The sequence below is a fragment of the Triticum urartu genome, chromosome 2A (genome assembly GCF_056163025.1).
Source record: "Triticum urartu cultivar PI428250 chromosome 2A, HENAU_Tu73, whole genome shotgun sequence".
In the NCBI taxonomy this organism is placed as follows: Eukaryota; Viridiplantae; Streptophyta; class Magnoliopsida; order Poales; family Poaceae; genus Triticum; species Triticum urartu.
This window is the reverse complement of record NC_141874.1, coordinates 569,343,778-569,369,806: the sequence shown is the minus strand read 5'-3', so window position 1 is coordinate 569,369,806 and position 26,029 is coordinate 569,343,778.

Sequence of the window (26,029 nt, the reverse complement as noted above, 5' to 3'; positions counted from 1 at the left end):
TCATATCGGTGTTATGTTCCCGGATTTTGCGTTCCTTACACGGTTGGGTTATAATGGGAACCTCTTGACAGTTCGCCTTGAATAAAACTCCTCCAGCAAGGCCCAACATTGGTTTTACCATTTGCCACCTAGCCTTTTTCTTTCCCTTGGGTCGGCCGGCTCAAGGGTCATCTTTATTTAAACCCCCGGGCTAGTGCTCCTCTGAGTGTTGGTCCAACCTGTCAGCTGCCGGTGGCCACTAGGGGCAACTCTGGGCTGGCCTACCGGAACCTTGGACAATCTGGTGTGCCTTGAGAACGAGATATGATCGAGGTGGAATATGGTGGCAGGGGGCACCGCACACGGCTAAGGAACGATCTCAAGGATCAACTTGTGTGTTTCTGGGGTGCCTCTGCCTCAGTATATAAAGGAGCCAAGGGGGAAGGGTGCGGCCAGCCCTATGGAGGCGCAGGAGGAGTCCTACTCCTACCGGGAGTAGGACTCCCCCCCCCCCCCGCCCAATCCTATTCCAAATAGGATTCCCAAGGGGGAAAGAGGGAGAGGGGTGGCCGGCCACCTCTCCTAGTCCTAATAGGACTAGGGGAGGGGGGAGGCGTGCAGCCCTTGTGGGCAGCCCTTTCACCTTTCCACTAAGGCCCACTAAGGCCCATATGGCTCCCGGGGGGTTCCGGTAACCTCTCGGTAACCCGGTAAAATCCTGATTTCACCCGGAACACTTCCGATGTCCAAACATAGGCTTCCAATATATCAATCTTTACGTCTCGACCATTTCGAGACTCCTCGTCATGTCCGTGATCACATCCGGGACTCCGAACAACCTTCGGTACATCAAAATGCATAAACTCATAATATACCTGTCATCGTAACCTTAAGCGTGCGGACCCTACGGGTTCGAGAACAATGTAGACATGACCGAGACATGTCTCCGGTTAATAACCAATAGCGGGACCTGGATGCCCATATTGGCTCCTACATATTCTACGAAGATCTTTATCGGTCAGACCGCATAACAACATACGTTGTTCCCTTTGTCATCGGTATGTTACTTGCCCGAGATTCGATCGTCGGTATCCAATACCTAGTTCAATCTCATTACCGGCAAGTCTCTTTACTCGTTCCGTAATACATCATCTCACAACTAACATATTAGTTGCAATGCTTGCAAGGCTTATGTGATGTGCATTACCGAGAGGGCCCAGAGATACCTCTCCGACAATCGGAGTGACAAATCCTAATCTCGAAATATGCCAACCCAACATCTACCTTTGGAGACACCTATAGAGCTCCTTTATAATCACCCAGTTATGTTGTGACGTTTGGTAGCACACAAAGTGTTCCTCCGGCAAACGGGAGTTGCGTAATCTCATAGTCATAGGAACATGTATAAGTCATGAAGAAAGCAATAGCAACATACTAAACGATCGGGTGCTAAGCTAATAGAATGGGTCATGTCAATCAGATCATTCAACTAATGATGTGACCTCGTTAATCAAATAACAACTCTTTGTTCATGGTTAGGAAACATAACCATCTTTGATTAACGAGCTAGTCAAGTAGAGGCATACCAGTGACACTCTGTTTGTCTATGTATTCACACATGTATTATGTTTCCGGTTAATACAATTCTAGCATGAATAATAAACATTTATCATGATATAAGGAAATAAATAATAACTTTATTATTGCCTCTAGGGCATATTTCCTTCAGTCTCCCACTTGCACTAGAGTCAATAATCTAGATCACATCACCATGTGATTAACATCGATAGTTCACATCATCATGGGATTAACACCCATAGTTCACATCGCCATGTGACCAACACCCAAAGGGTTTACTAGATTCGGTAATCTAGTTCACATCGCTATGTGATTAACACCCAAAGAGTACTAAGGTGTGACCATGTTTTTCTTGTGAGAGAATCTTAGTCAATGGTCTTTCACATTCAGATCTGTTATGTATTTTGCAATTTTCTATGTCTACAATGCTCTGCACGGAGCTACTCTAGCTAATTGCTCCCACTTTCAATATGTATCTAGATCGAGACTTAGAGTCATCCAGATTAGTGTCAAAACTTGCATCGACGTAACCCTTTACGGCGAACCTTTTTGTCACCTCCATAATCGAGAAACATATCCTTATTCCAGTAAGGATAATTTTGACCGCTGTCCATTGATCTACTCCTAGATCACTATTGTACTCCCTTGCTTAACATAGGGTATACAATAGATCTGGTGCATAGCATGACATACTTAATAGAACCTATGGCCAAGGCATAGGGAATGACTTTCATTCTCTTTCTATCTTCTGCCGTGGTCAGGCTTTGAGTCTTACTCAACTTCACACCTTGTAATACAGGCAAGAACTCTTTCTTTGACTGCTCCATTTTGAACTACTTCAAAATCTTGTCAAGGTATGTACTCATTGAAAAAAACTTATCAAGCGTCTTGATCTATCTCTATAGATCTTGAAGCTCAATATGTAAGCAGCTTTACCGAAGTCTTTCTTTGAAAAACTTCTTTCAAACACTCCTTTATGCTTTACAGAATAATTCTTCATTATTTCCGATCAACAATATGTCATTCACATATACTTATCAGAAATGTTGTAGTGCTCCCACTCACTTTCTTGTAAATACAGGCTTCTCCGAAAGTCTGTATAAAACCAAATGCTTTGATCACACTATCCAAGCGTTTATTCCAACTCCGAGAGGCTTGCACCAGTCCATAAATGGATCGCTGGAGCTTGCACACTTTGTTAGCTCCCTTTGGATCGACAAAACCTTCCGGTTGCATCATATACAACTCTTCTTCCAGAAATCCATTCAGGAATGTAGTTTTGAAATCCATCTGCCAAATTTCATAATCATAAAAATGCGGCAATTGCTAACATGATTCTGACAGACTTAAGCATCGCTACGGGTGAGAAGGTCTCATCGTAGTCAACCCCTTGAACTTTGTCGAAAACCTTTTGCGACAAGTCGAGCTTTGTGGACAGTTACATTACCATCAGCGTCAGTCTTCTTCTTGAAGATCCATTTATTTTCAATTGCTTGCCGATCATCGGGTAAGTCAACCAAAGTCCATACTTTGTTCTCATACATGGATCCCATCTCAGATTTCATGGCTTCAAGCCACTTTGCGGAATCTGGGCTCACCATCGCTTCTTCATAGTTCGTAGGTTTATCATGATCTAGCAGCATGATTTCCAGAACAGGATTACCGTACCACTCTGGTGCGGATCTCGCTCTGGTTGATCTACGAGGTTCAGTAGTATCTTGTCCTGAAGTTTCATGATCATCATCATTAGCTTACTCACTAATTGGTATAGGCGTCGCAGAAACAGTTTTCTGTGATGTACTACTTTCCAATAAGGGAGCAGGTACGGTTACCTCGTCAAGTTCTACTTTCCTCCCACTCACTTCTTTCGAGAGAAACTCCTTCTCTAGAAAGGATCCATTCTTAGCAACAAATATCTTGCCTTCGGATCTGTGATAGAAGGTGTACCCAATAGTCTCCTTTGGGTATCCTATGAAGACACATTTCTCCAATTTGGGTTCGAGCTTATTAGGTTGAAGCTTTTTCACATAAGAATCGCAGCCCCAAACTTTAAGAAACGACAACTTTGGTTTCTTGCCAAACCACAGTTCATAAGGCGTCGTCTCAACGGATTTTGATGGTGCCCTATTTTACGTGAATGCAGTTGTCTCTAATGCATATCCCCAAAACGATAGTGGTAGATCGGTAAGAGACATCATAGATCGCACCATATCTAATAAAGTACGGTTATGACATTCGGACACACCATTATGCTGTGGTGTTCCAGGTGGCATGAGTTTGTGAAACTATTCCACATTGTTCTAATTGAAGACCAAACTCGTAACTCAAATATTTGTCTCCGCGATCAGATCGTAGAAACTTTATTTTCTTGTCACGATGATTTTCCACTTCACTCTGAAATTCTTTGAACTTTTCAAATGTTTCAGACTTATGTTTCATCAAGTAGATATACCCATATCTGCTCAAATCATCTGTGAAGTTCAGAAAATAACGATACTTGCCGTGAGCCTTAACACTCATCGGACCGCATACATCAGTATGTATTATTTCCAATAAGTCAGTTGCTCGCTCCGGAGAACGGAGTCTTAGTCATCTTGCCCATGAGGCATGGTTCGCAAGCATCAAGTGATTCATAATCAAGTGATTCCAAAATCCCATCAGCATGGAGTTTCTTCATGCGCTTTACACCAATATGACCTAAACGGCAGTGCCACAAATAAGTTGCACTATCATTATTAACTTTGCATCTTTTGGTTTCAATATTATCATTATGTGTATCACTACGATCAAGATCCAATGAACTATTTTCATTGGGTGTGTTACCATATAAGGTTTTATTCATGTAAACAGAACAACAATTTATTCTTTTACTTAAATGAATAACCGTATTACAATAAACATGATCAAATCATATTCATGCTCAACGCAAACACCAAATAACACTTATTTAGGTTCAACACTAATCCCGAAAGTATAGGGAAGTGTGCGATGATGATCATATCAATCTTGGAACCACTTCCAACACACATCGTCACTTCACCCTTAACTAGTCTCTGTTCATTCTGCAACTCCTGTTTCGAGTTACTACTCTTAGCAACTGAACTAGTATCAAATACTGAGGGGTTGCTATAAACACTAGTAAAGTACACATCAATAACATGTATATCAAATATACTTATGTTCACTTTGCCATCCTTCTTATCCGCCAATCACTTGGGGTAGTTCCGCTTCCAGTGACCAGTCCCTTTGCAGTAGAAGCACTTAGTCTCAGGCTTAGGATCAGACTTGGGCTTCTTCACTTGAGCAGCAACTTGCTTGCCGTTCTTCTTGAAGTTCCCCTTCTTCCCTTTGCCCTTTTCTTGAAACTAGTGGTCTTGTCAACCATCAACACTTGATGTTTTTCTTGATTTCTACCTTCATTGATTTCATCATCACGAAGAGCTTGGGAGTTGTTTCCGTTATCCCTTGCATATTATAGTTCATCACGAAGTTCTACTAACTTGGTGATGGTGATTAGAGAATTCTGTCAATCACTATCTTATCTGGAAGATTAACTCCCACTTGATTCAAGCGATTGTAGTACCCAGACAATCTGAGCACATGCTCACTAGTTGAACGATTCTCCTCCATCTTTTAGCTATAGAACTTGTTGGAGACTTCATATCTCTCAACTCGGGTATTTGCTTGAAATATTAACTTCAACTCCTGGAACATCTCATATGGTCCATGACGTTCAAAACGTCTTTGAAGTCCCGATTCTAAGCCATTAAGCATGGTGCACTAAACTATCAAGTAGTCATCATATTGAGCTAGCCAAACGTTCATAACGTCTGCATCTGCTCCTGCAATAGGTCTGTCACCTAGCGGTGCATCAAGGACATAATTCTTCTGTGCAGCAATGAGGATAAACCTTAGATCACGGATCCAATCCGCATCATTGCTACTAACACAATTTTCTCTAGGAACATATCAAAATAAACACAGGGAAGCAACAACGCGAGCTATTGATCTACAACATAATTTGCAAAATACTACCAGGACTAAGTTCATGATAAATTTAAGTTCGATTAATCATATTACTTAAGAACTCCCACTTAGATAGATATCCCTCTAATCCTCTAAGTGATCACGTGATCCAAATCAACTAAACCATAACCGATCATCACGTGAGATGGAGTAGTTTTCAATGGTGAACATCGTTATGTTGATCATATCTACTATATGATTCACGCTCGACCTTTCGGTCTCCGTGTTCCGAGGCCATATCTGCATATGCTAGGCTCGTCAAGTTTAACCTGAGTATTCTGCGTGTGCAAAACTGGCTTGCACCCGTTGTAGATGGACATAGAGCTTATCACACCCGATCATCACGTGGTGTCTGGGCACGACAAACTTTGGCAACGGTGCATACTCAGGGAGAACACTTCTTGATAATTTAGTGAGAGATCATCTTATAATGCTACCATCAATCAAAGCAAAAATAAGATGTATAAAAGATAAACATCATATGCAATCAAAATATGTGACATGATATGGCCATCATCATCTTGCTTCTTTGATCTCCATCTCCAAAGTACTGTCATGATCTATATCGTCACCGGCATGACACCATGATCTCCATCATCTTGATCTATATCAATGTGTCGTCGCGTGGTCGTCTCGCCAACAATTGCTCTTGCAACTATTGCTATCGCATAGCGATAAAGTAAAGCAATTATTGGATGCTTGCATCTCATGCAATAGAGAGACAACCATAAGGATTTTGCCAGTTGCTGATAACTTCAACAAAACATGATCATCTCATACAACAACTTATATCTCATCACGTCTTGACCATATCACATCACAACATGCCCTGCAAAAACAAGTTAGACGTCCTCTACTTTGTTGTTGCAAGTTTTACGTGGCTGCTACGGGCTTAAGCAAGAACCAATCTCACCTACGCATCAAAACCACAACGATAGTTTGTCAATTTGACTCCGTTTTAACCTTCGCAAGGACCGGGCGTAGCCACACTCGGTTCAACTAAAGTTGGAGAAACAGTCACCCGCAAGTCACCTATGTGCAAAGCACGTCGGGGAAACCGGTCTCGCGTAAGCGTACGCGTAATGTCGGTCCGGGCCGCTTCATCCAACAATACCGCCGAACCAAAGTATGACATGCTGGTAGGCAGTATGACTTATATCGCCCACAACTCACTTGTGTTCTACTCGTGCATATAACATCAACACATAAAACCTAGGCTCGGATGCCACTGTTGGGTTTCGTAGTAATTTCAAAAAATTTCCTACGCACACGCAAGATCATGTGATGCATAGCAACGAGGGGGAGAGTGTTGTCTACGTACCCAACGCAGACCAACTGCGGAAGCGATGACACGACGTAGAGGAAGTAGTCGTACGTCTTCACGATCCAACCGATCAAGCACCGAAACTACGGCACCTCCGAGTTCGAGCACACGTTCAGCTCGATGACGATCCCCGGACTCCGTTCCAGCAAAGTGTCGGGGAAGAGTTCCGTCAGCACGACGGCGTGGTGACGATCTTGATGTTCTACCGACGCAGGGCTTCGCCTAAGCACTACAACGATATGATCGAGGTGGAATATGGTGGCAGGGGGCACCGCACACGGCTAAGGAACGATCTCAAGGATCAACTTGTGTGTTTCTGGGGTGCCTCTGCCTCAGTATATAAAGGAGCCAAGGGGGAGGGGTGCGGCCAGCCCTATGGAGGCGCAGGAGGAGTCCTACTCCTACCGGGAGTAGGACTTCCCCCCCCCCCCAATCCTATTCCAAATAGGATTCCCAAGGGGGAAAGAGGGAGAGGGGTGGCCGGCCACCTCTCCTAGTCCTAATAGGACTAGGGGAGGGGGGAGGCACGCAGCCCTTGTGGGCAGCCCTTTCACCTTTCCACTAAGGCCCACTAAGGCCCATATGGCTCCCGGGGGGTTCCGGTAACCTCCCGGTAACCCGGTAAAATCCTGATTTCACCCGGAACACTTCCGATGTCCAAACATAGGCTTCCAATATATCAATCTTTACGTCTCGACCATTTCGAGACTCCTCGTCATGTCTGTGATCACATCCGGGACTCCGAACAACCTTCAGTACATCAAAATGCATAAACTCATAATATACCTGTCATCGTAACCTTAAGCGTGCGGACCCTACGGGTTCGAGAACAATGTAGACATGACCGAGACATGTCTCCGGTCAATAACCAATAGCGGGACCTGGATGCCCATATTGGCTCCTACATATTCTACGAAGATCTTTATCGGTCAGACCGCATAACAACATACGTTGTTCCCTTTGTCATCGGTATGTTACTTGCCCGAGATTCGATCGTCGGTATCCAATACCTAGTTCAATATCGTTACCGGCAAGTCTCTTTACTCGTTCCGTAATACATCATCTCACAACTAACATATTAGTTGCAATGCTTGCAAGGCTTATGTGATGTGCATTACCGAGAGGGCCCAGAGATACCTCTCCGACAATCGGAGTGACAAATCCTAATCTCGAAATACGCCAACCCAACATCTACCTTTGGAGACACCTGTAGAGCTCCATTATAATCACCCAGTTACGTTGTGACGTTTGGTAGCACACAAAGTGTTCCTCCGGCAAACGGGAGTTGCATAATCTCATAGTCATAGGAACATGTATAAGTCATGAAGAAATCAATAGCAACATACTAAACGATCGGGTGCTAAGCTAATAGAATGGGTCATGTCAATCAGATCATTCAACTAATGATGTGACCTCGTTAATCAAATAACAACTCTTTGTTCATGGTTAGGAAACATAACCATCTTTGATTAACAAGCTAGTCAAGTAGAGGCATACCAGTGACACTCTGTTTGTCTATGTATTCACACATGTATTATGTTTCCGGTTAATACAATTCTAGCATGAATAATAAACATTTATCATGATATAAGGAAATAAATAATAACTTTATTAGTGCCTCTAGGGCATATTTCCTTCAAGTTCATCGACCGTGCTTTTGCCTTTTCTTCTCGCTCTCTTTTGCGAATATGTTGGCCACCATATATGCTAGTCACTTGCTGTAGCTCCACATCATACCTTTACCTTACCTATAAGCTTAAATAGTCTTGATCGCGAGGGTGTGAGATTGCTGAGTCCCCGTGACTCACAGATACTTCCAAAACCAGCTTGCAGGTGTCGATGTTGCCGTGCAAGTGCCGCAACCACGCTCAAGGAGGAGCTCTATGAAGATCTTGTCCTTTGTGTTGTTTCGTTTCAGGCGATCAGTAGTGGAGCCCAGTTGGGACGATCGGGGATCTGTGTAGCATTTGGGGTAGTCTTCTTTTATTTTGGGTTCCGTAGTCGGACCTTGATTGTATCTGGATGATGTAATGCTTTATTCCTGTATTGTGTGAAGTTGCGATTGTAAGACAACTATGTACCTCTTTCCCTTATGTATTACATGGATTGTGTGAAGATTACCTCACTTGCGACATTGCTTTCAATGCGGTTATGCCTCTAAGTCATGCTTCGACACGTGGGAGATATAGCCGCATCGAGGGCGTTACAGCTACTACCCAGTACGACTACGGTGTTGACGACCCCTCTCTCTTGCCAGAGCAACCAGGCAAGCCCCCTCTTTGATCACCAGATATCGCCTATTCTTCTCTCTACTGCTTGCATTAGAGTAGTGTAGCATGTTACTGCTTTCCGTTAACTACAATGTTCACAACTCACGCCGCCTGGAACACCTCGGCGTAATGGTGTGTCCGAACGTCGTAATCGCACTCTATTGGATATGGTGCGATCTATGATGTCTCTTACCGATCTACCGTTGTCATTTTGGGGCTATGCTTTAGAGACTGCCGCATTCACTTTAAATAGGGCTCCGTCGAAATCCATTGAGACGACACCGTATGAATTATGGTTTGGGAAGAAACCTAAGCTGTCGTTTCTAAAAGTTTGGGGATGCGATGCTTATGTCAAGAAACTTCAACCTGAAAAGCTCGAACCCAAGTCAGAAAAATGCGTCTTCATAGGATACCCTAAAGAAACTATTGGGTATACCTTCTACCTCAGATCTGAAGGCAAGATCTTTGTTGCCAAGAATGGATCCTTTCTAGAGAAAGAGTTTCTCTCAAAAGAAATAAGTGGGAGGAAAGTAGAACTTGATGAAGTATTACCTCTTGAACCGGAGAGTGGCGCAGCTCAGGAAATTGTTCCTGAGGTGCCTGCACCGACTAGAGAGGAAGTTAATGATGATGATCATGAAACTTCAGATCAAGTTGCTACTGAGTTTCATAGATCCACAAGGACACGTTCCGCACCAGAGTGGTACGGCAACCCTGTCTTGGAAATCATGTTGTTAGACTTCGAACTATGAAGAAGCGATGGCGGGCCCAGATTCCGACAAATGGCTGGAAGCCATGAAACCCGAGATAGGATCCATGTATGAAAATGAAGTATGGACTTTAACTGACTTGCTCGATGATCGGCGAGCCATAGAAAATAAATGGATATTTAAGAAGAAGACAGACGCGGATGGTAATGTAACCATCTATAAAGCTCGGCTTGTCGCTAAGGGTTATCGACAAGTTCAAGGGGTTGACTATGATGAGACTTTCTCACCCGTAGCGAAGCTGAAGTCCGTCCGAATCATGTTAGCAATTGTCGCATTCTATGATTATGAGATATGGCAAATGGACGTCAAAACGGCATTCCTTAATGGTTTCCTTAAGGAAGAATTGTATATGATGCAGCCGGAAGGTTTTGTCGATCCTAAGAATGCTGACAAGGTGTGCAATCTCCAACGCTCGATCTATGGGCTGGTGCAAGCATCTCAGAGTTGGAACATTCGTTTTGATGAGATGATCAAAGCGTTTGGGTTTACGCAGACTTATGGAGAAGCCTGCATTTACAAGAAAGTGAGTGGGAGCTCTGTAGCATTTCTCATATTGTATGTGGATGACATATTGTTGATGGGAAATGATATAGAATTCTTGGAAAGCATAAAGGCCTACTTGAACAAGTGTTTTTCAATGAAGGATCTTGGAGAAGTTGCTTACATATTAGGCATCAAGATCTATAGAGATAGATCGAGACGCCTCATTGGTCTTTCACAGAGTATGTACCTTGACAAGATATTGAAGAAGTTCAATATGGATCATTCAAAGAAGGGGTTCTTGCCTGTATTACAAGGTACGAGATTGAGCATGGCTCAATGCCCGACCACGGCAGAAGATAGAGAAAATATGAGTGTCGTCCCCTATGCCTCGGCCATAGGGTCTATCATGCATGCTATGCTGTGTACCAGACCTGATGTAAACCTTGTCGTAAGTTTGGTAGGAAGGTACCAAAGTAATCCCGGCATGGAACACTGGACATCGGTCAAGAATATCTTGAAGTACCTGAAGAGGACTAAGGATATGTTTCTCGTTTATGGAGGTGACGAAGAGCTCGTCGTAAAGGGTTACGTCGATGCTAGCTTCGACACAGATCTGGATGACTCTAAGTCACAAACTGGATACGTGTATATTTTGAATGGTGGGGCAGTAAGCTGGTGCAGTTGCAAGAAAAGCGTTGTGGCGGGATCTACATGTGAAGCAGAGTACATGGCAGCCTCGGAGGCAGCACAAGAAGCAGTCTGGGTCAAGGAGTTCATTACCGACCTAGGAGTCATACCCAATGCGCCGGGCCCGATGACTCTCTTCTGTGACAACACTGGAGCTATTGCCCTTGCCAAGGAGCCCAGGTTTCACAGGAAGACCAGGCATATCAAGCGTCGCTTCAACTCCATTCGTGAAAGTGTTCAAAATGGATACATAGATATTTGTAAAGTACATACGGATCTGAATGTGGCAGATCCATTGACTAAACCTCCCCTAGAGCAAAACATGATCAACACCAGAACTGCATGGGTGTTCGATTCATCACAATGTAACTAGACTATTGACTCTAGTGCAAGTGGGAGACTGTTGGAAATATGCCCTAGAGGCAATAATAAAATGGTTATTATTATATTTCTTTGATCATGATAATTGTCTATTATTCATGCTATAATTGTGTTATCCGGAAATCATAATACATGTGTGAATACATAGACCACAACACGTCCCTAGTGAGCCTCTAGTTGACTAGCTCGTTGATCAAAAGATAGTCATGGTTTCCTGACTATGGACATTGGATGTCATTGATAACGGGATCACATCATTAGGAGAATGATGTGATGGACAAGACCCAATCCTAAGCATAGCTTAAAGATCGTGTAGTTCGTTTGCTAGAGCTTTTCCGAATGTCAAGTATCATTTCCTTAGACCATGAGATTGTGCAACTCCCGGATACCGTAGGAGTGCTTTGGGTGTACCAAACGTCACAACGTAACTGGGTGACTATAAAGGAGCACTACGGGTATCTCCGAAAGTGTCTGTTGGGTTGGCACGAATCGAGACTGGGATTTGTCACTCCGTATGACGGAGAGGTATCTCTGGGCCCACTCGGTAATGCATCATCATAATGAGCTCAATGTGACCAAGTGGTTGATCACGGGATCATGCATTACGGTACGAGTAAAGTGACTTGCCGGTAACGAGATTGAACGAGGTATTGGGATACCGACGATCGAGTCTCGGGCAAGTAATGTACCAACTGACAAAGGGAATTGTATACGGGATTGATTGAATCCTTGGCATCATGGTTCATCTGATGAAATCATCGAGGAGCATGTGGGAGCCAACATGGGTATCCAGACCCCGCTGTTGGTTATTGACCGGAGAGTCGTCTCGGTCATGTCTGCGTGTCTCCCGAACCTGTAGGGTCTACACACTTAAGGTTCAGTGACGCTAGGGTTGTTGAGATATTAGTATGCGGTAACCCGAAAGTTGTTCGGAGTCCCGGATGAGATCCCAGACGTCACGAGGAGTTCCGAAATGGTCCGGAGGTGAAGATTTATATATAGGAAGTCAAGTTTCGGCCATCGGGAAAGTTTCGGGGGTAATCGGTAGTGTACCGGGACCACCGGAAGGGTCCCGGGGGTCCACCGGGTGGGGCCACCTATCCCGGAGGGCCCCATGGGCTAAAGTGGGAGGGGAACCAGCCCCTAGTGGGCTGGTGCGCCCCCCTTGGGCCTCCCCCTGCGCCTAGGGTTGGAAACCCTAGGGGTGGGGGCGCCCCACTTGGCTTGGGGGGCACTCCACCCCCTTGGCCGCCGCCCCCTTGGAGATCCCATCTCCTAGGGCCGTCGCCCCCCCTAGGGGTCCTATATATAGTGGGGGGAGGGAGGGCAGCTGCACCCTAGCCCCTGGCGCCTCCCTCTCCCTCCCGTGACACTCCTCCCTCTCCCTAAGCTTGGCGAAGCCCTGCCGAGATCACCGTTGCTTCCACCACCACGCCGTCGTGCTGCTGGATCTCCATCAACCTCTCCTTCTCCCTTGCTGGATCAAGTTGGAGGAGACGTCTTCCCAACCGTACGTGTGTTGAACGCGGAGGTGCCGTCCGTTCGGCACTAGGTCATCGGTGATTTGGATCACGACGAGTACGACTCCATCAACCCCGTTCTCTTGAACGCTTTCGCTCGCGATCTACAAGGGTATGCAGATGCACTCTCCTCTCCCTCGTTGCTAGATGACTCCATAGATTGATCTTGGTGATGCGTAGAAAATTTTAAAATTCTGCTATGCTCCCCAACAAGCCCCCCCCCCCTTTGATCACCAGATATCGCCTATTCTTCTCTCTACTGCTTGCATTAGAGTAGTGTAGCATGTTACTGCTTCCCGTTAATCCTATTCTGATGCATAGCATGTCATTGTTGCTCCAGCTGTTGGTACCTTACCTGCAATCCTAAATGCTTAGTATAGGATGCTAGTTTATCATCGGTGGCCCTACATTCTTGTCTGTCTGCCATGCTATACTATCGGGCCGTGATCACGTCGGGTGTTGATCACGGGTATATACTATACATATTACACATGATATATGTTGTGACTAAAGTCGGGTCAGCTCGTTGAGTACCTGCGGTTGATTCATGAATTGGGGGCTGGAAGGACATACTTTCCCGACGGCCCTCTGTGTGGATCTTTGTGGCGAAGCGACAGGGCAGGTTGAGACAACCTAGGAGAGAGGTGGGCCTGGCCCTGGTCGGCGTTCGTGGTTACTTCAAGGTAACACGTTTAACGAGCTCTTGGTATTTGATCTGAGTCTGGCCACCGGCCTATACGCACTAACCAACTACGCGGGGACAGTTATGGGCACTCGACGTCGTGGTATCAGCCGAAGCCTTCGTGACGTCAGCGACTGGGCGGCGCGCGCCGGGTTGGACTGGAACGCCTGCCCTTGTATAAGGGAGGCTAGGTCTGCTCACCGGCCGCGTACGCAATGTGCAGGTGTGCAATGGGCGATGGGCCCAGACCCCTGCACCATAGGATTTAGACCGGCGTGCTGACCTCTCTGTTGTGCCTAGGTAGGTGATAACCCACAAGTATAGGGGATCGCAACAGTTTTTGATAAGTAAGAGTGTCGAACCCAACGAGGAGCTAAAGGTAGAACAAATATTCCCTCAAGTTCTATCGACCACCGATACAACTCTACGCACGCTTGACGTTCGCTTTACCTAGAACAAGTATGAAACTAGAAGTACTTTGTAGGTGTTGTTGGATAGATTTGCAAGATAATAAAGAGTACGTAAATAAAAAGTAGGGGCTGTTTAGATAAAGAAACAATAAAGTAAATATAGCGGGTGTGGAAAAGTGGTGGTAGGAGTTGTGAAATTGTCCCTAAGCAATTGACTACTTTACTAGACCGATAGCAAGTATTATGTGGGAGAGGCCACTGCTAGCATGTCATCCCTGACTTGGAATTCTATGCACTTATGATTGGAACTATTAGCAAGCATCCGCAACTACTAATGTTCATTAAGGTAAAACCCAACCATAGCATTAAGGTATATTGGTCCCCCTTCAATCCCGTATGCATCAATTTCTATGCTAGGTTGAAGCTTCTGTCACTCTTGCCCTCCAATACATAGTCCTATCAACATACAACTAACCCTAGGGGGTGATCCACGCGCGCAATCATATGATGGGCACCAAAGGACAGCAACATAACCACAAGCAAATTAAATCAATCATAGCAATTCATCAACCACCGATAGGACAACGAAAATCTACTCAGACATCATAGGATGGCAACGCATCATTGGATAATAATATGAAGCATAAATCACCATGTTCAAGTAGAGGGTATAGCGGGTTGCGGGAGAGTGGACCGATGTAGATAGAGGGGGGGAAGGTGATGGAGATGTTGGTGAAGATGCCGGAGGTGTTGGTGTAGATCGCGGTAATGATGATGGCCCCCGGTGGCACTCCAGTGCCACCGGAAGTGAGGGGGAGAGAGCCCCCCTCCTTCTTCTTCTTCTTCCTTGACCTCCTCCCTAGATGGGAGAAGGGTTTCCCCTCTGGTCCATGGCCTCCATGGCAAGGGAGGGGCGAGAGCCCCTCCGAGATTGGATATGTCTCTCTGTCTCTCTCTGTTTCTGTGTTCTTAGATTCTTCCCTTTCACCATTTCTTATATTCCCGGAGATCCGTAACTCCGATTGGGCTGAAATTTTAACACGGTCTCTATCCGGAAATTAGCTTTCTTGCGGAGAAAGAAGGGCACCAACCGCCTTACGGGTGGCCCACGAGGGTCAGGGGCACGCCCAGGGGGGTAGGCGCGCCCCCCTGCCTCGTGGCCACCTCGGGCACCGTCTCGTCTGGATTTTTCTTCCCAAAAATCATATATATTCCAAAAAAATCTCCGTCAGTTCTTATCCCGTTTGGACTCCATTTGATATGGATATTCTGCGAAACAAAAAACATGCAACAAACAGGAACTGGCACTGGGCACTGGATCAATATGTTAGTCCCAAAAATAGTATAAAAAGTTGCCAAAAGTATATGAAAGTTCAATAATATTGGCATTGAACAATCAAAAATTATAGATACGACGGAGACGTATCAGCATCCCCAAGCTTAATTCCTGCTCGTCCTCGAGTAGGTAAATGATAAAAAGATAATTTTTGATGTGGAATGCTACCTAGCATAATCTTGATCATGTAATCTAATCATGGCATGAATATTAAGATACGAGTGATTCAAAGCAATAGTCTATCATTTGACATAAAAACAATAATACTTCAAGCCCACTAATAAAGCAATCATGTCTTTTCAAAATAACAAGGCCAAAGAAAGTTATCCCTACAAAATCATATAGTCTGGCTATGCTCCATCTTCACCACACAAAATACTCACATCATGCACAACCTCGATGGAAAGCCAAGCAATTGTTTCATACTTTTGACGTTCTCAAACCTTTTCAACTTTCACGCAATACATGAGTGTGAGCCATGGACATAGCACTATAGGTGGAATAGTGGTTGTGGAGAAGACAAAAAGGAGAAGATAGTCTCACATCAACTAGGCGTATCAACGGGCTATGGAGATGCCCATCAATAGATATCAATGTGAGTGAGTAGGGATTGCCATGCGACGGATGCACTAGAGCTATAAGTATATGAAAGCTCTAACTGAAACTAAGTGGGTGTGCATCCAACTTGCTTGCTCATGAAGACCTAGGGCATTTGAGGAAGCCCATCGTTGGAATATACAAGCCAAGTTCTATAATGAAAATTCCCACTAGTATATGAAAGTGATAACTCAAGAGACTCTCTATATGAAGAACATGGTGCTACTCTGGAGCACAAGTGTGGTAAAAGGATAGTAACATTGCCCCTTCTCTCTTTTTCTCTCATTTTTTTGTTTTTTTTGTAGGCTTCTTTGGCCTCTCTCTTTTTTTGTGGGGCTTCTTTGGCCACTTTTATTTTGATAACCTCACATGGGACAATGTTCTAATAATGATGATCCTCACACTTTTATTTACTTACAACTCAATATTACAACTCGATATCTAGAACAAGGATATGACTCTATATGAATGCCTCCGGCGGTGTACTGAGATGTGCAATGATCTAGCGTAGCAATGGCATCAAAAAAACGGACAAGCCATGAAAACATCATGCTAGCTATCTTACGATCATGCAAAGCAATATGACAATGAATGCTCAAGTCATGTATATGATGACGATGAAAGTTGCATGGCAATATATCTCGGAATGGCTATGGAAATGCCATGATAGGTAGGTATGGTGGCTATTTTGAGGAAGGTATATGGTGGGTTTATGGTACCGGCGAAAGTTGCGCGGTACTAGAGAGGCTAGCAATGATGGAAGGGTGAGAGTGCGTATAATCCATGGACTCAACATTAGTCATAAAGAACTCACATACTTATTGCAAAAATCTATTAGTCATCGAAACAAAGTACTACGTGCATGCTCCTAGGGGGATAGATTGGTAGGAAAAGACCATCGCTCATCCCCGACCGCCACTCATAAGGAAGACAATCAATAAATACCTCATGCTCCAACTTCGTTACATAACGGTTCACCATACGTGCATGCTACAGGAATCACAAGCCTCAACACAAGTATTTCTACAATCCACAACTACCCACTAGCATGACTCTAATATTACCATCTTTATATCGCAAAACTATTGCAAGGAATCAAACATATCATATTCAGTGATCTACAAGTTTTATGTAGGATTTTATGACTAACCATGTGAATGACCAATTCCTGTCATCTCTCTAAATAGATATAAGTGAAGCAAGCGAGTTTAATTCTTTATACAAAAGATATGCCCATGCTCTAACAAATATAAGTGAAGCAAAAGAGCATTCTACAAATGGCGCTTTTCTATGTAAAGAGAAACAGGCAATCCAGACTTCAAATGATATAAGCGAAGCACATGAAGCATTCTATAAAGCCATACTCAAAATATATAAGTGAAGTGCAAAGAGAATTCTATAAATCAACCAAGGACCATATCATACCAGCATGGTGCATAAAATAAAAATGAAAACTAAATGCAAAAGACGCTCCAAGATTGCACATATCGCATGAACGAAACGAATCCGAAAACATACCGATACTTGTTGAAGAAAGAGGGGATGCCTTCCGGGGCATCCCCAAGCTTAGATGCTTGAGTCTCCTTGAATATTTACTTGGGGTGCCTCGGGCATCCACAATCTTGAGCTCTTGCCTCTCTTCCTTCTTCTCACATCGAGACCTTCTCGATCATCGAACACTTCATCCACACAAAACTTCAACAGAAAACTCGGTAAGATCCGTTAGTATAATAAAGCAAATCACTACTCTAAGTACTGTTGCAAACCAATTCATATTTTGTTTTTGCATTGTGTCTACTGTAATATAATTTTTTCATGGCTTAATCCACTGATATAATTTGATAGTTTCATCAAAACAAGCAAACTATGCCTCAAAAACAGAATCTGTCTAAAACAGAACAGTCTGTAATAATCTGAACATTCACCATACTTCTGATACTCAAAAAATTCCGCAAAAATTAATAAAAATAAAAAAATTGTATAGAAAGACAGTGCAAAAAGAATCATAATCATTTGACGTTCCAGCAAAAAACGAAAAATCGCGCACTACAGCCAAAGTTTCTATCCTGTACCGTACAAACCATCAAGCAAATGTAAACATCCTAAAGGCAAACCTTGGCACGTTATTTTTATATTTAAAGTTTATAAAAGCACACAACAGAAATAAATGACTCTCTAAAACTTCTGGGTTGTCTCCCTGGCAGCGCTTTCTTTAAAGCCATTAAGCTAGGCATATAGTGCTCAAGTAATGGATCCACCCGGATCCCAAGGTATATCAAAGCCAATTTTAATTAACAATGATTTGTAATTTAGTGGTGAGCACAAGGTAACATATATCATGTAATGACAAAGTCTAACTCTCTTCCTATGCATCGGCATGTCATAAAAGAACAATTCATGCACACAAAGTAAAGGCCAATGCATAGTATAAACAGTTTCTTGCAATTTTATCATATTGGAAACATAGAGAGGTGGAGATATAGTTCCTCTCTCATAATAATTGCAAGTAGGAGCAGCAAGCACATGCATATTATATTCATCAAAATCATCATGTGCAATAGTAAAAGGCAACCCATCAATATAATCCTTAATAAGTGCAAACTTCTCCGATATAGTGTAGTCGGGAGAATTCAAAAAGATAATAGGACTATCATGCGTGGGTGCAATAGCAACAATTTCATGTTTAACATAAGGAACTATAGAAAGTTCATCTCCATAAGCATAATTCGTATTGGCATCTTGGCCACAAGCATAGCAAGCATCATCAAAAAGGGATATTTCAAAAGAATCAACGGGATCATAACAATCATCATAGCAATCATCCTTCGGTAAGCACGAAGGGAAATTAAACAACGTATGAGTTAAAGAGTTACTCTCATTAGAAGGTGGGCACGGGTAGCTAATCCGCTCTTCCTCCTTTTGTTCTTCGCTCTCCTCCTCATCTTCTTCATCCAATGAGCTCACAGTTTCATCAATTTCTTCTTCCATAGACTCCTGCAAAATATTAGTCTCTTCTTGGACAACGGAGACTTTCTCAATAAGTGCATTAATATCATAATTGTATTCATAATTCTCATAACAATATTTAAGGCTATCTAAATTTTCAGGTCTATAAACCGAATCATCAAAATCTTCAAACTCTTTAAACATAGATTCAATTTCATAAGCACCCATAAAAGCAACAAATTCTTCTATTTGTTCCACATCATAGTAATCATATATACCTCTAGCATAAGAAGCTAAGGTTTTATTATCATTAAATTCGCATGAAAAGGGAAGGTGTGGAGCCTTCATCCTAGAGCAACAAGTATAATCATATCTCAAGCATAGTTGCCTAGCATACCACTTCAATATATGAATTTGATCCCATAATAGTTTCCCTTTTTGTGTCAAGCGGTAATCCCTAAAGTATTCACATTGATCCAACATTACTCCCATTACATAATTGAATGGGGTTTTCTCAGGATTATTAAAGTAGTACATAATAGTTTTCACATAACCAGCATCGAGGGTTTTAGGAGGTTCCCCATCTCCATGAGTAGCAAGTACACCTAATTTTTTTGGTATTTCATGTTCCATATCCATAACTAAAGATAGAGAACAACTAAGAACAGCAAATAAAAATTACTTCGTGATAAAGCAAACAAGCACACACGAGAATATTCACCCCACGCTATTGCTCCCCGGCAACGGCGCCAGAGAAAGGTCTTGATAACCCACAAGTATAGGGGATCGCAATAGTTTTCGATAAGTAAGAGTGTCGAATCCAACGAGGAGCTAAAGGTAGAACAAATATTCCCTCAAGTTCTATCGACCACCGATACAACTCTACGCACGCTTGACGTTCGCTTTACCTAGAACAAGTATGAAACTAGAAGTACTTTGTAGGTGTTGTTGGATAGGTTTGCAAGATAATAAAGAGTACGTAAATAAAAAGTAGGGGCTGTTTAGATAAAGAAACAATAAAGTAAATATAGCAAGTGTGGAAAAGTGGTGATAGGATTTGTGAAATTGTCCCTAAGCAATTGACTACTTTACTAGACCGATAGCAAGTATTATGTGGGAGAGGCCACTGCTAGCATGTCATCCTGACTTGGAATTCTATGCACTTATGATTGGAACTATTAGCAAGCATCCGCAACTACTAATGTTCATTAAGTTAAAACCCAACCATAGCATTAAGGTATATCGGTCCCCCTTCAACCCCGTATGCATCAATCTCTATGCTAGGTTGAAGCTTCTGTCACTCTTGCCCTCCAATACATAGTCCTATCAACATACAACTAACCCTAGGGTGTGATCCATGCGTGCAATCATATGATGGGCACCAAAGGACAGCAACATAACCACAAGCAAATTAAATCAATCATAGCAATTCATCAACCACCGATAGGACAACGAAAATCTACTCAGACATCATAGGATGGCAACACATCATTGGATAATAATATGAAGCATAAAGCACCATGTTCAAGTAGAGGGTATAGCGGGTTGCGGGAGAGTGGACTGCTGTAGATAGAGGGGGTAAGGTGATGGAGATGTTGGTGAAGATGGCGGAGGTGTTGGTGTAGATCGCGGTGATGATGATGGCCCCCGGTGGCACTCCAGTGCCACCGGAAGCGAGGGGGAGAGAGCCCCCCTCCTTCTTCTTCTTACTTGACCTCCTCCCTAGATGGGAGAAGGGTTTCCCCTCTGGTCCATGGCCTCCATGGCAAGGGAGGGGCGAGAGCCCCTCCGAGATTGGATCTGTCTCTCTGTCTCTCTCTGTTTCTGCGTTCTCAGATTCTTCCCTTTCACCATTTCTTATATTCCCGGAGATCCGTAACTCCGATTGGGCTGAAATTTTAACACGATCTCCATCCGGAAATTAGCTTTCTTGCGGCGAAAGAAGGGCACCAACCTCCTTACGGGTGGCCCACGAGGGTCAGGGGCACGCCCAGGGGGCAGGCGCGCCCCCCTGCCTCGTGGCCACCTCTGGCACCGTCTCGCGTGGATTTTTCTTCCCAAAAATCATATATATTCCAAAAAAATCTCCGTCAGTTTTTATCCCGTTTGGACTCCATTTGATATGGATATTCTGTGAAACAAAAAACATGCAACAAACAGGAACTGGCACTGGGCACTGGATCAATATGTTAGTCCCAAAAATAGTATAAAAAGTTGCCAAAAGTATATGAAAGTTCAATAATATTGGCATGGAACAATCAAAAATTATAGATACGACGGAGATGTATTAGTAGGGCTGCGACGTGTTGATCTTCCGAGGCCGGGCATGACCCAGAAAAGTGTGTCTGGACAAAGGGGATCGAGCGTGTTGGGAAATGTGGTGCACCCCTGCAGGGAAGTTAATCTATTCGAACAGCCGTGATCTTCGGTAACAGGACGACTTGGAGTTGTACCTGGACCTTATGACAACTAGAACCAGATACTTAATAAAACACACCCTTCCAAGTGCCAGATACAACCCGGTGGTCGCTCTCTAACAGGGCGACAAGGAGAGGATCACTGGGTAGGTTTATGCTACACGATGCTACTTGGTGAACTTACCATCTACTCTCTTCTTCTGCTGCAAGATGGAGGTTACCAGAAGCATAGTCTTTGATAGGACTAGCTATCCCCCTCTTATTCCGGCATTCTGCAGTCCAGTCCACATATGATACCCTTATTCCATTTGATACCAATGCATACATATGTAGTGTAGCTCCTTGCTTGCGAGTACTTTGGATGAGTACTCACGGTTGCTTTGCTCCCTCTTTTCCCCCTTTCTATACCCGATTTCTGCGACCAGACGATGGAGCCCAGGAGCCAGACGCCACTGACGATGACGACTACTACTACTCGGGAGGTGCCTACTACTACGTGCAGCCCGCTGATGACGACCAGGAGTAGTTTAGGAGGATCCCAGGCAGGAGGCCTACGCCTCTTTCAATCTGTATCCTAGTTTGTGCTAGCCTTCTTAAGGCAAACTTGTTTAACTTATGTCTGTACTCAGATATTGTTGCTTCCTCTGACTCGTCTATGATCGAGCTCTTGTATTCGAGCCTTCGAGGCCCCTGGCTTGTAATATGATGCTTGTATGACTTACTTTATTTGTAGAGTTGTGTTGTGATATCTTCCCGTGAGTCCCTGATCTTGATCGTAAATGTTTGCGTGTATGATTAGTGTACGATTGAATCGGGGGCGTCACACAACTGACAGCTCCACCATTCAATATAAATATGTATCCGGTTTGTGACTTAGAGTCATCCGGATCAGTGTTAATGCTAGCATTGATGTAACCATTTACAGCGAGCTCTTTGTCACCTCCATAAATGAGAAACATATCCTTAGTCCTTTTTAGGTACTTCAGGATGTTCTTGACCGCTGTCCAGTGATCCACTCCTGGATTACTTTGGTACCTCCCTGCTAGACTTATAGCAAGGCACACATCAGGTCTGGTACACAGCATAGCATACATGATAGATCCTATGGCTGAGGCATAGGGAATGACTTTCATTTTCTCTCTATCTTCTGCAGTGGTCGGGCATTGAGTCTGACTCAACTTCACACCTTGTAACACATGCAAGAACCCTTTCTTTGACTAATCCATTTTGAACCTTTTCAAAACTTTATCAAGGTATGTGCTTTGTGAAAGTCCAATTAAGCATCTTGATCCATTTTGAACCTTTTCAAAACTTTATCAAGGTATCCGGGAGTTGCATAATCTCATAGTCAAAGGAATATGTATTTGACATGAAGAAAGCAATAGCAATAAAACGGAATGATCAATATGCCAAGCTAACGGATGGGTCATGTCCACCACATCATTCTCCTAATGATGCGATCCCGTTATCAAATAACAACTCATGTCCATGGTTAGGAAACTTAACCATCTTTGATTAACGAGCTAGTCTAGTAGAGGCTTACTAGGGACACAGTGTTTTGTCTATGTATCCACACATGTATCAAATTTTGGTTAATACAATTCTAGCATGAATAATAAACATTTATCATGATATAAGGAAATATAAAATAACAACTTTATTATTGCCTCTAGGGCATATTTCCTTCGGGTATCAATCCAGTAGGAGACAACGCACCAGTCACTGAATACCTGCACAAACAAACAACTTGCACCCAACGCGATAAAGGGGTTGTCAATCCCTTCACGGTTACTTGCAAAAGTGAGATCTGATAGAGATAGATAAACGGTAAAGTAAATATTTTTGGTATTTTTGGTTTATAGATCCTAAAGTAAAAGATTGCAAAAAGAGTAAATCGGAAAATAAAATTATAGATCGGAAACTTATATGATGGAAAATAGACTCGGGGGGGCATAGGTTTCACTAGAGGCTTCTCTCAAGATAGCAAATAATACAGTGGGTGAACAAATTATTGTGGAGCAATTGATAGAAAAGCGCAAAGTTATGACGATATCTAAGGCAATGATCATGAATATAGGCATCACGTCCGTGTCAAGTAGACTGAAACGATTCTGCATCTACTACTATTACTCCACACATCGACCGCTATCCAACATGTATCTAGAGTATTAAGTTCATAAAGAACGGAGTAACGCATTAAGTAAGATGACATGATGTAGAGGAATTAACTCAAACAATATGATGAAAACCCCATCTTTTTATCCTCGATGGCAACAATACAATACGTACCTTGCTGCCCCTACTGTCACTGGGAAAGGACACCGCAAGATTGAACCCAAAGCTAAGCACTTCTCCCATTGCAAGAAAACCCAATCTAGTTTGCCAAACCAAACCGATAGTTCAAAGAGAATTACAAAGATATCAAATCATGCATAAAAGAATTCAGAGGAGATTCAAATAATATTCATAGATAAGCTGGTCATAAATCCACAATTCATCGGATCACGACAAACACACCGCAAAAGAGTACTACATCGAATAGATCTCTAAGAATATCGAGTAGAACATGGTATTGAGAATCAGAGAGAGAGAGAGAAGAAGACATCTAGCTACTAGCTATGGACCCGTAGGTCTGAGGTAAACTACTCACGCTTCATCAGAAGGGCAATAGAGTTGATGTAGAAGCCCTCCGTGATCGAATCCCCCTCCTACAGGATGCCGGAAATGGCCCCTAGATGGGATCTCATGGGTACTGAAGGTTGCGGCGGCGGAAAAGTGTTTTTGTGGATGCCTCTGTTGGTTTGGGGATATAAGAGTATATATAGGCGAAAGAATTAGTCCAGGTAGTGCATGAGGGGCCCACAAGGGTGGGGGCACGCCCTACCCCCCCCCTAGGCGCGCCCTCCGTCCTTGTAGCCACCTCGTGGCTCTTCTGACTTCATCTCCAAGTTTCTTGGTTGTCTTCTGGTCCAGGAAAAATCATCGTGAAGGTTTTATTCCGTTTGGACTCCGTTTGGTACTCCTTTTTCGCGAAACTCAAAAACAAGGAAAAAAGGAACTAGCACTGGGCTCTAGGTTAATAGGTTAGTCCCAAAAATAATATAAAATAGCATATTAATGCATATAAAACATCCAAAACAGGTAATATAATAGCATGGAACAATCAAAAATTATAGATACATTGGAGACGTATCAACCATGCTCTAGAGACCCTATCTCGGTTCAGAACTCTTCTCCCTTTGATCGAGCCCATGAAGTTGAGAATGTCCTTGACCTTCCGGTCCATTTCCTGTTGGATGGTCATGGTCATCATCGTCTCGGCTTCTTCTTTGAATCCGACAAACCAAAGAACTCCTCTTGAATCAATTCATCAAGCTCTGTGGGTACATACTCCCCGTCCGATGAACCATTTGAACCCATCATTTTGCCTACAAAACAAACACAAAAAAACTGGTTGGACAATGTGTCAAACACATAGAGGGCAAGTTGCAGTCTGAGAGTAGCCGGACGTACCGCGACGGCGTCCGGACAGACGACAATGCCCGTGGTGATAAGCATGGAGGGGAGGAGTGTTGTGGTGGTGCTAGCGGCGCCGAGAGCTAAGTACATCGACGGATCTAGAGAGGACCAGCGCGGACGAGGGAGAAGAGAAGAGAGGAACAAGGTCGAATCGACAAGGTCGGTGGAGGGGGGATTGGTGCAATTTGAGGTGGGGTCGGCCTATCTAGTCCAACGTGGCAGGCGCGCCCAAGCCTCCCCATATCCGCCCAACATATGAGCTGGATATGAGGGGTGCCGGTTAGCCCAGACGTATAGGGCCAGTATGAGGAGCCTATTTGGTTCGGTTTTTTTATCAGGTTGAGGCGCCCGACTATAGATGCTCCAAGGGATCGTGGCATGCGGTACAATGACGTGGAGGGTTGTTAGAGCATCTTCGAGAGCCGCCTTAAAGTAGGGCAATAAAAAGTTAGTTCGTTGAGTTTTAGGGCATCCGAATTTTTCTTCCACTCTGGCAACTTTACGGAAGGTAGAGTTAGGGATTTTAGGGTTGAGAGTGGAAAAGTTGACACATTTTTTTTGAAAAGGAGGATTTCCCCGGCCTCTGCATCGAAGCGATGCATGCAACCAGCTTATTAACTAAAAGATCCAACAAGTATGTAGTACGACACAAAAACTCATCGAAAAATAAGTAAAGCGAGAACTCAAAGTCACAACCAGCAAAAATTAACCTAGATGCCTATACACATATCCAAACCAGTTGTAGGTCATCCTTGTTGTCCCTCTACAAAATCGTACATGAATTTTTCATCTCATACGACTCCTCCGTCAATTATTTCGAAGGGATCATTTCCTCGTTTCTCCGCCCTGAAGACTAACTAAGACCAATTAAGTCATGTTTTCATGTTCTAATTGAAACATTTTTCATTTATAATATAATATGACTAAAGGAGAAGATTGTTCTTTTACCAAACATATGCAGATCAGATCACGTCCCATAACAACAAGAAATATTTCTTGGTATCAATCCTCTTGCCCATCATCCTTTGAGAGTCAGAAGGATCTTTTTCGAGTTTCCATTTCTTCATTTGAAATTTGGGATCTTCTATCTTCGACTTATTTATT